The sequence below is a fragment of the Hermetia illucens genome, chromosome 6, assembly GCF_905115235.1.
Source record: "Hermetia illucens chromosome 6, iHerIll2.2.curated.20191125, whole genome shotgun sequence".
Taxonomy (NCBI): domain Eukaryota; kingdom Metazoa; phylum Arthropoda; class Insecta; order Diptera; family Stratiomyidae; genus Hermetia; species Hermetia illucens.
This window is the reverse complement of record NC_051854.1, coordinates 18,076,865-18,090,251: the sequence shown is the minus strand read 5'-3', so window position 1 is coordinate 18,090,251 and position 13,387 is coordinate 18,076,865. Positions and strand designations below refer to the sequence as shown.

Here is a 13,387-nt window from a genome sequence, read left to right as displayed (position 1 = left end):
GTAGCTAATCCTGCCTTATGTCTAGCATCATCTAGGAAAAAGAGTCCCCCACGTCAAACGATCTCATCCTTATTCCCGAAAGGGTTAGACAAGATTTAGAGGAAAAATACAAACTTATTTCTAATTGTTCATTACACATTAGATATATATAGAGAGAGAGAAATTGTAAGGGAAATTTAGCGCGATAATTCATCGTAAGCCTGTTATACATGTCGAACTTACTTACACGGGTAGTGTTCTTACCAGCAAGTGTTGGAGGCAAAAGTCAACTCAAGAAGAGAAGAGCCAGTGATCGATTTTCACTGGCATCATGGGCTCTAGCCAGGTTTACTGTATTCAATCAAAGGTGGCCGCTATTTCCCAAATGCTAAGCCTAGTCAGGATCGAGACTGTGGAGGAAGGTGCGTTAGGATCGCATCAAAATCCGCAGAGGTTACAAAACAGATGGAAAGCTAAATTGGAAAGAAGAAAATCAATGACAGATCGCAACCTCTCTGCCAACGAGGCGTAGCGTGTAGGGCTCTAAAAACAATTGGGAATTATCTGGTCATTAAGCCTCAGTCATCTTGTTGCATGATGTTTTCAGAGTCATTCGAGTAACTTTCCAACAAGTAGTATACTCCCTAGAGTGGTGCCGTCAAACTTTCATTTTTTTGGTGCCTAATATGGGTCTAAAAAATTTTCAACGGACGAAGAGGTGAACTAGCAATAGATAACAGGAAAATTCTAGGAGATGAACATTAAAAAGCTTACGTCACGGCTGACAACTTCAAATGGTAGCGCGAATAAGTGGAGAAATGACTGTTATATTTGCTAAAAAAATTCTGTAATTATTTTTTATGGAAAAGTTGAATACTCTTACTTTCTAGGCGTGCCTCTTTTTGTATTTTTGCATTGGAACCTACGCGTATTTTTGTATACATAAATCAAGAAGGAGCCCTGTGGATTCTACTGTACCATACTCATTTTGCCCTACATTTTTGAGTACTTCTCCGCTCTAAAGCCACTGTTCCTTCTTTTAGGAAAAATCTGAATCCCTCCAACGTACCTTTTCTATCAATTCTATCACCACTGTACCCATTTTCATCATGTGACATAACGTAACGAACGATAATTATAACGAGCCTCACAAGTGTCATCCATCAACACTCAATGCAAAACACACAAACATACGTACTCATACAAAATATCTTCTTGCGCCGACTTCAATTTATATACTTTTACACATTTTCAGTTTATTTTCTATCCAATTAGCACGCAAAAATTCTGGGCGACAGAATTACGAACGCAGGATCGCAAGCGGAATTGGATGTGAGGTGACCCTGAAACCAGGCGCAGTTAAGAAGTGTTTCCAGTACACCCCCATGAATCTGAATCGACTATGAAGAAGACCTGAAATGTTCGTAATAAAATTTAATTAAATCAACACGGGAAAGGTGTTGCCAAGGAACGAACCACTCTGCTACAATTCAGGACAATTTACGTGAGAGTGTTTTCAGATTTCGTGTTGAACATGTTCAACGAAGCAACAACCACTCAATGAACTCTACTAAACTTTTCCCATAACTCGTGTGGTAAACACTAAGAAAATTGTTTAATGACGTCATTGCAATGAAGCTTTGGAAAAGCCTAGCCTTTATGGGTTTCCAACTCTCAACCCAAAAATTAAATTGAATGTGGGCTATTCGAGCTACTCAAAGGAGTGTGAGGTATTATGGTTGGCGTACCGAGTGACTTTCATAGAGTACGTGATTTTCGGTATTCTGTTTGGTACTTCCGAAGAGGATTTGTGTTGAAACTATTGCGTAGTATTTTCGAGAAACTTTAAGTAACCAGAATTTCCGAGAGCTATCAAAACTGTACTAAAGTCCTGGAAAAAATTGGGCTAGGAAGGCATGTAAATGTCAGTATTTTTCCATGTTTGCGAAAACTGTGAAGTAAAATGAATTCTACTCTTGGGTGCATATAGTTGTTAGTTCCTCAATATCTAGTACAATAACAGTCATGTTCCCACGGAGTTGAAAATTGATATTACGAACGATGAATTCTATTCGACCATCCTCTTGAGAGGTTATACTTCGATGACAAGCCTTTGTTTAAAGGATTCACGCCCACTCGTCGGCTATTCTGGCATAATGGGTTTCATCGCATGGTATAACACGTAATAGAGTGTTCGCCCTTTCTTAATATGTGACTTAACCAAATGTTACAGATGTTTGGATGTTATGGGCACACATCTGCAATCTGTCCGGGACCTGACAGAAGGGCAACATGCCGTAAACGCGGCCAGGTAGGCCATAAAGCGAATACCTGCAATGAAAAGGAAAGCTGCGTCCTATGCAGGGACCGTGACGCATCTGATGACAACGTTTCGCACATTGCGGGCTAGGGGCGGTGTCCAGTCTTCAGAGGAGAATTCGAAAGAGCTAGGACGTGGTCAACATGATCCGCATCCTACAAATCAATATGCACGGGAGTGCAACCGCTCACGAGTTGATAGCGCAGTTCGCTGCGGAGACCAAAGCTGATTTAGTACTCATCAGTGAGCAGTACCAAAACAAGGACCCAGTTTCATGACGCCCTGACATATCAGGCATCGCTGCCATCTGGGTTCAGGACGGCACCCTCCTTAGGGTTCTTACCAAAGACCGAGGGGACGGCTTTGTCTGGATTCTGTGTTCAGGGATAACGTTTTTTAGTGCCTATCTTACGCCGAATGAGACGATGCCGGACTTTCGACGCAGGCTTGATGCTTTGGAGGACGCTATCTTAGGCACAGATGGGCGGATCCTGGTCGGAGTGACTTCAATGCTAGGGCACTTGAATGAGGCATGCCTGACACAGACTTCAGAGGGAAAGGAATTCTGGAAATGGCGGCGAGAACAGGACTGGTAGTTTTAAAGACCGGATTCACCTCAACGTTCCGACACCCGGATTGCGAGGGAAGCATTTCAGATGTAATCTTCGCGTCGGAATCACTGGTGGACGGGTGGCGAGTTCTAGAGACTTCTGGGCAAGTGACCATGATCAATACATTGCCTATGAAGTGGTGGGCAAAAAACTATCGGTGTGCGCCACCCCAACGCTCTTTCTGTGCATGGAACGTCGCGAAAGTGAACACCGGGAGGTTTGCCGAAACTCTTGGAACAGGTGGGGCCGCGCTGGAAGGTACTTCTTGGGGTGGTGGCGCTGCAGCAGACACTGTTGTAGATTCAGTTATGAACCTGATAACGATGGCCTGCGGAGCCTCCATGCCTAGGAGGGCATCGAGATATGGCAGTGATGGAATACAAATCACTCAAAAGGAGACTCGGCAGTGCAATAAACAAGAGCAAAGCTCGCTGCTGGCAGAATCTGGTTGAGGAGGTGAATGGGGATCCGTGGGGACTCGGTTACAAACTGGTAACCTGAAAAATCGCGGCTTTGCGGAAACCCTGTTCACTTAAGGCCAAGCAGATAGACCACATTGCAAGGGCACTCTTCCCTGCGCACCCCGTATGGGATGATGACGTCGACGCGGAGAGGGCATAGGACTGTCCATTTTTCTCTATAAAAGAGTTGGAAAAGGCAGTCCTCTCTATGAAAAGCAAGTAGGCGCCAGGACCTGATGGTATTCCAGCAGAGGTATACAAACTGATATTCCAATACGGGCCAGACCTACTGCTCGGCGCATTCAACGACCTTGCCCTCTTACGGATATTGAGGGACTATCTGAGGAACCGTTCTTTGCTCTATGAAACCCTAGAGGGTTAGAGGAGGATGGAGGTTACGTCCGGAGTAGCAGAGGAATCCATCCTAGGGCCGCACCTCTGGAACGCTTTCTATGATAGTCTACTTAAACTCGACATGCCATGCCTGGTCGGTTATGCAGATGATGTCGCGGCGCTTGTTGCTGGACGCACTGTCGAACAGACGCAAAGCAGACTCGACATATTAATGCGATGGGTAAGCGGATGGATAACTACTCATGGTTCATTATTTTGCACATTATTTGACAATAACTCGAAGCGTGTTGTTGTGGTCGGAACAGGAGAATCCAGAGTGGAAACAAGCTTGCTCTTAGCTGGTAAAACTTTCGAAATATTTCTTCGTGTATCCAGGGTGACTTCAGCTAATATCTCTCGCGCCGGCAAGAAGTACCCCTCCAATTGTCGTACTTGAGACGATCTTAAGGATCATCCCTTTTTCACAAGATAGAAAAGATCTCACACTCCCAGCATTTACGAATGAATGCAAGTGGTGCAGGATCTGCACGGAAAATTTCCGGTCTCTTAATGACAAAGATAATTTCGCTTTTTGTTTAAAGAATAAGAAACCTGCTTTTAGTATCGTTTCTATTTGCGGTAGTTTCTGCTTCCCTCAACAGTCAAAAGATGGAATTGCTTTTGTCACGGTGTACACTAGGCTTCTCGCAGTTTTTTACGAAAATTGAGCTAAAGCGTGTCGCATTGAGCTTCGTTTGCAGCTATCAACAAATCTATCAGTTATTTACGTTCCATAATCCGCGTTTTCCGCGGTTAGTTAGGTTTTTAGCATCATTTTCAGATCGACAACTTCATCCGCCCCAGAGACCCGCCCCAAGGCACTTTTGATGGTGGGTTAGCTTAAGATTGTTTCGCTTGTTTAGCAAAACAGTTGTCCTACTGCTAGGCGACAACTGGATCGCGTAGGCGGCACGAATTGAACTCAGACTTCTTGCGAACAGAGGCCGTAGAGATACGCATGCGAAAGAAGGCAACTGTTAGATTATGGTCCTTTTCGCGATCGGTGTCAGGACCTCTTCTGTAGCGCTCATTTAGAAGACAACTCGTAAATCCAATGCTGGCCGCGATTAAGCTGATCTGATTAGTTGTCCATTGCCCGTCAATCGAAACCGACTGATCTTGTGACCCTTAGAAGTGCTTAAATAGTGACGAGGCGATGAAAATTGAATTGAAGTCCGTGAACCTTACCCCTCTGTTGTTACGGTCACTAAGACCATACTCTCCACAACATGCTCGAAGAAAGTGCTAAGGAAAATAAAATCATTCACAGCCGTAAGGGAGAGACTTAATGCCTGTTAAGTATGCAACAACTGTGGTCTCACGTTGGGCGTCAACTCTGGTACGATGAGGGTACGGTGTTGCATCACCTTGGCACCAACACGGACACAGAGATTTTATCATGTGCCTTGACTCAATAGTCAAAAAAAAAACTAAACCCACCCGGGGTAAACTACTCTAATAGAGACGTGAAGTCTCTAGGCGGTTGATGCCACTGAAAATTTCAAATTCAACTGAAATAAACTACCAAAAAGCCTAATAAGGGAGGGAACAAAATAACAAAGAAAACTATCTCGCATAGTTGAAACCCTTGGTGACCGTGTTGGTGCCAAGATGAAGCAACGCCGTACTCTCTTCATAACAGGGTTAGCGCCCAATGTCGGGCCACAGTTGTTGCGTACTTAGCATGCCCGTGAAGAACGGCAACGCACACTAGCAGGGTAGCAACTCTCTTAGAAAAATGAATGGAGAGGTAGATAGACTGCGCGGCTCTTCGCCGATTTAAGTCCGTGGCTGAATCGAAAGCATGATTGGATCGATTATTTCCTTATCCAACCCTTTTCAATCTCACCTGGAAAAGATTGAGAAGGCGAGATCTCCTGAATGTGTGTTCTGCAATGGAGTAGTGAACGACGTCGATCAGATCATGAGGAGGATGGGATTCGTCAGAAACTTTATGCAAACATAGGGAAGCTCTCTCCAGACAACACTGTCAGATAGATGATGGTGCGGAACGCTGGCATATGGAGTAACGTGGGGCATTACGTTCGGGTTCTTTTCGTTGTGGAGAAGATTGAGCTCGATCGGGCGGATGACAAGGAGTTCAATTCAATTCAAGTAATCCTCCCACCTCCCGCGACTATGAACAGGAGGTTTGTCCAGAACAGGGGGGTTCAAAACAACACGTGACTACGAAGATTAGTAAGCTCCGAATAATGGTGGCAAAAGAGAATTTTGTCAGTTGCAATCACCTAGCAGTAAACCTTATGACGTTCCGCCTGAATATTTTTTGGTTTCTTACCTGAAGGCTCGGTTAGTCTCCAGAATAAGTCTAGTTCTCAAGGCGGTATTGAAAGAAGATTACCCTTCGCCTGCTATCAAGAACCCGTCTGTGGTGAGCCGATCTCCAACAACTGTTTCACTGCCATACACGTTGCCCACACTAACACTTCCAATCGGGTGGGACACCAGTAGGAGAATTGTTTTGCTGTGCGACGCTGCATCTGTTAAGATTGTGGTACCTCTTATGTGCTCAGACTACAATGTTCGCGTTGTGCCTGCCTAAAAATTGGGAAACACCATCATCCAGAGATGCGTGTCGAAGAGCCCAGCTGTCCCCCAAACTATGAAAAGACTACAACATGGAGCGCTTCTCTTATTGAGGCGTCCTCACAGTTCGGCCATTGTCAGTTCCATTGTCCATTACAGCAGGCATCGGAAAAACAGGTCGACACATTTAAGCGGAAAAGTCTCTTAAAAATAGACAAAGTAATTGGGGAAGGAGCGGTATATTGAATTCGACACAACCAGGAGTTGTCTTTTATCAAGTTCTTCTTAAAAGTACAACAGTCTGGCGATGTAGAGTAAATACAAGAGAAAGGAGAAGGTGGGAGAACTCCACTGACGCAACTAACTAACGCTTGTGAGATTATCAAATTTGAGGAAGCTGTCTTTACACCGAGACAGTTAGAGCAGATGTATCTTGAAGATTAACGCTCAATATAAGTTCTGACACCACTACATTATCATATGAGACCACTTGCAAGATGATGTCACCTATGTTCATTTGAGTGAAAAATGTAAGAAATTGACATTGTCTGAGATTCAAAAATTTGTTTATTTACAGTACAATACGAAACGCTTGTTTCCTTAAAGAAAATCTTATCTTTCATGTGAAGCACTAGTACTGACATTAAAAGTTAGTACTTTGGAGGAATGATGTAAGCAGCTATGAAAGGAAGCCATTGCGCCAGAATAGGGCCAACAGCCTCCAATTAAATGACACTATGTTGTAAACAATGACAAATGACTAAATTTTCAAGGACACGTAGAAGTTGTTGATAATATTCTGAGGAATAGGAATGATAGGACATTTTACGGCAATATGCGCAGAAAAAGAATTTAAGTGGATGAAATTCGTGTCCCCGAAAAGTAAAGCATATTTAGAATCACTGTCAGCACAATTCACAAATTGACCTAGAGATATCTATGTTCCTTTAATTTAATTCGTCATCTTCATCAAACGAAGATAATATTATTCCATTATTAATGTTGCAATTTTAAAAGGAATCAATATCAACAAGTATCATCATTGGGAGTATATGCAGGAAGCGATGAATTGCTTCTGAATACAATATCGCCTACACAATGTATTTACTCAAAATTTCATACTTTTTTATGGAGTTTCCAGATAAGGAAGTAATTCCAAAGTTGAAATACTAAACAATCTTTTCAAGCCCTTTTAAAACTGAAATGAAAGTAGGCATACGTGTCCACATATGAAAGTTCATGAATTTTGGATGGGTGGAAAACGATATAAACTCCTACACTGAAATGGAATTCAATTCGGATATAATCTTCAAAATGGAATCTTTATTGATTTTTCTCAAATATGTCATCTTTTTAGTGATAAATTTCAATTTGATGTTTTCTCAGGATGTGTTTCAATATTGAATTACGTTTTTTGCCAGTTTGATTTCCACAATGCATTCTGGGCAATGTAAGTACAGTTCTTATGGAATAATGACCATTCAGAAAGATGGGATTGATTAATTTTATGATATTTGGTCTGGGTTTTATAACAATGGTTGAGCGAATGCAAAGAATATCCTGGAATAATCAGCTATGGAAACATTTAGCCTTCGCGAAGTCTCTTACACGAATTATAATAGTGATAATATAAAGGGAGGTTGCACCGCGTTCAGAAGATACATATAGTGCTCCCTTTTATGGTTATAGTGTGCCTGTCATAAGAAGTATACCGATCATCCTAATGATCGACAGTAATTTGAGAAGACTTTTTATTGGCAGATTTTTTGGCTTTTCGTCTGATATTAGATATTTTCTCAGGTGCGTTTTCCTACTTTGAACAAGTACCGCAGATTATCCCAGATTATGTATGAATATTCAGCTCCCCTGGTGGTAGTTTCGCCGATAGTGACCTCTGAGTATCCCCAGTATGATTCTAAGGATCTTCTTTGTGAAATTCAGATAATCTTATAAACGGTTTGATTCTTATTTTCCTGAAAGAATTGTAAACTGTCCCATTGCTAGTACGTCGGCGAGTATAGTTCCTTCAATTGTTCCTTTTTTTCTTGAGCACTATGACCATGAACCCCTTCTGATTCGGTAAAAGGATTTCGGTTCAAAGGGTGGTTTTTCTGCTTCTTTCCTGGCAAGTTCATCTGCTGCTTCATTGGCTTTCCCGCGAATATGACTTGGAAGCCAGAGTATTCAGACCCCTTTGCACGATTCTAGCGTATTGACTAATGTTCACCTCGCAATAATTCGTCTAGAAGTTAAATCAGGTGTACCAGGTAATTAGTTGCTGGATTGAGTAACACTTCACTGCTATACTCACCCACTCTGTTTTTCAGTAGTATTTCATTTTTTTTTATTGAAATCATGCCCATCAGTACTAGCATATCGATATACTATCTAAACAGAATGTGAATCTTCCTTCGGTTTAAGCAGGGGGATCCTCAAGACTGCCTTTTTCGCCTGCATCTGGAGGAGGAAGAATAGGAGTGAATCCGAAAAGGAGCTTTAGTAATATTGTTGCGCAGGGTCCTATGAATTTTTATAGGTTTTTTACATATATTTCTGTCGTGCGTCTCCAGAATAGTTTTCGTCTAGGGTAATTCCCAAATATTTTAATTTTGTTCCTTGGTTTAACCTCTATAGCTTGTAGCCTGGTGGCTTTCGCTGGAGTGATCTATAACGGCAAAGTCGAGCATGAGTTATCAGTCCCATTCGGATTCCACCGCATAGAGTGTTCTCATACCTACTCCTACAGATTGCACTGTATCATCAGCGTAATCTTGGACCTTTCTTTCAGTATTAGTTATCCCAGATAAAGGTGGAGCGTATGAGACAATGTACTTAGGACTACCTTCAGTGAAACAAAAATATAATAATATTAACGAAATAGATAATACCGATCCCTATTTTGGTGGCAGGTATAGAAAGATTATTGTGCCCTTTATTCAAATTATGATGTTGGAGAGTGCCCTCCCCACGTACTCGAGGAGGGTGATAAAACTCGAGTCTGCAATGGGACAATCTGAAGTGCTACGAAACCTGACCGGAGATTATGTGGTGTCATAAGCACCGGTATGGCCCTCTGAGAGCATATGCTCCAGTAGTATTCCTGGAGGATGTTCTCTCGGCGCGGTTATTTGTGGTTGGCCTCTTTGTAGGAGTTTCATGCTAGTTGTCGTCGCGCACATACCGTGGGTAGAGCTTCTTATGGCTCAAGCGTCGAGCTACGCTGTACAACTCGCCCGCCGTATCCCTTTTTTGTGGCAGAGGTGTTAGACAGGCCTCGTATGAATGGTATGAATGCAGTGCTTGTACTCAGTATAAATCAACACCGCTGTGCTAACCATGATTGAGTTCTGATTGTGGTCTCAAAATCAACTCAAGGTCGAAGAGGACCATGAAATAATGTCAACACGACAGGTACTCACATTAAACCTCCTGGAGCTTAATGCCAGCGCATCAGAAGTTGAAGCGAATGAAATTAGGGAAAACAACAGGACCTGACGACATCGTAGCTGAGTTTTGATGAGCACAGAGCTGGAAGACAACACTTTGACCCAGTTGGACCCATTTGGTTGTTGTTCTCACACTATGAAGATTTTTGAGCGCATCATTTGTAATTTCGTTCAAATAACCACGAATTTCCGGAAACTGAGGAGCTACCAATCCGAATGAAACACCCACTATCGCCGTCAGTGGCAGTGGCCTGCCGAGAACTGAGGAATTAAAGTGTTTTGGAACAAAGCAATTATTCAACGGCGAACTGGACTGGTGGTCAAAGGGTAGTATAGGTCTCAGGGTGAAACGTGAATTGGTACCCACGATGGAGCATAAAACCTGGGAAACGTCTGCTGAACCAACACCAAAAGCTCTACTATCAAACCCTATCTCTACCTCAATGTGGTGACCGCTGGGAACTCTTTCCTAATGAAAAGCTGCGGCCCTACAGAGGAGACTGCAGAGTTGGAGAAGAATACCTTCTGCGAGGCAGTAGAACGAACCATCGAAGCCTGCCTCAGATATGATATCAAAAGTCATACTTGGGGGTTTCAACAGCCAAGTAGGGACGGAGCCCGTATTCAGGCGATACGTTGGCTTCCATAGGTTACATCAAAATACAAATGCAGAGACTTCTCACGAACTTCGGCGAGCAGACAAGTGACTTCACAGACGGAAGAAGGAAGCCTGCTAGAACCAACAGGTCTGTGAACTCGAAAAGTACAGGGAGCAACCGCACCAGGCGCGCAAGTTTTACCAACAAGTCAGCAGGATGAAGCCTTACACACCTCGATGTTCATCCTGCCGAGACAAAGAGCTACTGAGCAACCAGAACATCGCGAGCTGGAGGTTCCGCCAATTGAAGACGACGGACAAATACTGGCACCACCGAGTATGGAAGAAACAGTCCGTGCAATTCATCAGCTTAAAAATCATAAGTCGCCAGGAGCCGATGGAATTATAGCCGAATTGGTTAAATATGGAGGCGACCAATTACACCAAGTGGTTCTTCAACTTGTGCTCAAGGTGTGGGGTAGGGAATCAATGCCTGACGATGGGCAAAGAGGCATTATCTGTCTAATACATACAAAAGGGAGATATCACACAGTACAGCAATTGGAGGGGCATTACGTTACTGAGTACCATCTATAAGATATTCTCCTGTCTTGCTAGGCCGGATAGCCAGAACATCATTGGCCCATCCCGAAGAGGCTCCACTCCAAGCTAATCAGATTTTCTCTCTGTGGCAGCGATGGAAAAACTGCTGGAATATGACCATCAGTTGCATCATTTTTTCATCGGCTTTAAAGCCGCCTATGATAGCATAGCTAGGGTAAAACTGTACACGGCCATGAGAGAATTCGGTATCGCGCAACGATATTGAGAAGACTGACTAGGCTGCCCCTGACCAATGTGCGAGGCCAGATAAAAGCAGCAGGATCACTTTTAAGACTATTCGACATCAACAACGGTCTGGCCCTGGAGAAAGTGATCTGTGATGCTGAGGTAAATACGAGGGGTACGATCTACACGCAACTACTGGCCTATGTTGACGATCTCAACATCATAGGGAGAATGACCCGAAACGCACAAACTGCCTTTATCCAGATCGAGCAGGCGGCGATTCACGCGAGATCTTGGGCTGCACATCAATGAAGGCAAGACAAAATATATGGTGGCAACGTCAGCACCAAAAACCAAGCAACCAACAACATCAAACCGCACTGGTCAAACGGGAAGAATATAGATAGGAGACTACAACTTTGAGACCGTTGAGAATTTCTCCTATCTAGGGTCGAAAATCACAATCGATAACAGCTACGATAATGAAATCCGGCCACGGTTGTTGGGAGCTAATAGAGCCTATTTCAGCTTACAAAAATTATTTCGCTCGAAACCTCTTACCATAGGGTCAAAGCCCTTACTGTACAAGACAATGATCATACCAGTCCTCATGTATTCCTCGGAGACTTGGGTTCTTAGCAAAAAAAAACTGCGAACTCGTGGAGAAGAATCCTCCGAAGAATTTTTGGCCCCTACATGAGAATGGACGACGATGGACGACGGATGGACGTAGCCTACGTAACGACGAAATCTATGGGTGATACCACGCCTGCTGGTTGTGGATAAAATCCGGCTCAACAGGTTGCCGTTGGCGGGTCACTTAATCCGTATGGATGAGGATGATCCAGCCCGGAAAATCTATAAGGGCAATATCTGTGGTAGAAAAAGAAAACGAGGCAGACCCTGCCTGAGATGGAGCGATGGCGTAGGTCAGATAGCTTTTAGGGATATCGAATTGGTGAACCTCGGCGCAAAACCGGGGTGTCTGGAGTTCCTTATCAAGGCAGGCCTAGACCGGATCCCCATTGTTGCGTCTTTGATGATGATGATGATGAGTTACATAAGACCTGCGATTGTGAAGTCAGTAGCCTCACCATTGAGGGTGTATGCATCATCATCACCAGAAGAAAGTGGTCCAACTAATGATGTAATAGGACATCTTCTCGATCTGCGAAGTGAATGAGGAGGAACTACAAGGGATCTTTATAATAAGGCTCCAGGATTGGAAGGCATTCCGAGCAAAGCCCTGAAGCTGATTGCTAAAATCAGGCTCAACTGATTTATAAGCACATTTGAATTGTGCATGGTGGAAGGAGTGTTTCTGCCACCAAAACTTCAAAAACAATTTGGCGCACTTTCTTCCTATATGCCTTTTAGACATTATGGGGAAGATGTTGGAGAGGATGGTATATGTCAGACTACTTCCATTTTGTCAAGCTAGCTGGTGGTCTATTAAAGCAGCTTAATGGGTTTCCGCGAGTCCATTCTACGGTCAATGCAAGAGCAACGGTCGTGGATCTGGCTCAGGAGGTAACAGTCGTTTTTAAATGCTACGCGGTAGTGACATTAGATATCAAGAATGCCTTTCATTCAGCTAACTGGGGTTGGATTATGGGGAGCCTAGTTAAACTGGTTACTTAACTCGAGGAGGTGGAACTTTATGGAAGAGAATTTCATGCCATCAACGAATGATTACGAATGGTTAAAGTGGAAGAAGCGAACAAAAAGACAGAGACTATCCTTATAACTAATCGCTGGAAAAAAAAACAATACTGCCAAAATCCGGGCTGGTAATCACGGGTCGTTTCAAAATCGATCATTAGATACCTATATGCAATGATCGATGCCAATTTGAACTTCAAGAGTTCATGCGCGAGAATAGGCAGTAAGGACTAGTTCATTTTTAGCAAGGATGATGCCTAATATTTGAGAGTGAAAATTTAGTTGTTGGCTGCTTATTGCAGGAGTGGTGAAATTTATTCTGGCGGCTCTTGGCTGGGCACTAAAGAGGTGAGTTCGATACATCGGCCAACCGTGCTCAGGATGTGTAGCGCATATAGGATAATATCGAATGAATCTTTTAGCGAATGAAGGAAGGAAAAGGAAGGCGAATCCGACCAATGTGACTTCAGATTTCCGAAAAACCACTAGGAAGAAACTGTACAGGAAATGATTGCAATGGTGGATCCATACACTGATCCTTTGCATTGAGAGATGGTTCGAACGAAAATACGAGAATTGAA

The 13,387-nt window shown here is 43.3% G+C and overlaps 1 protein-coding gene across 1 annotated transcript in view; it reads left to right on the top strand.

The window, feature by feature from the left end:
• Positions 1–13,387, top strand: part of LOC119658705 (synaptotagmin-11) — a 94,373-nt gene that overhangs the window by 55,414 nt on the left and 25,572 nt on the right. The window lies entirely within an intron of this gene.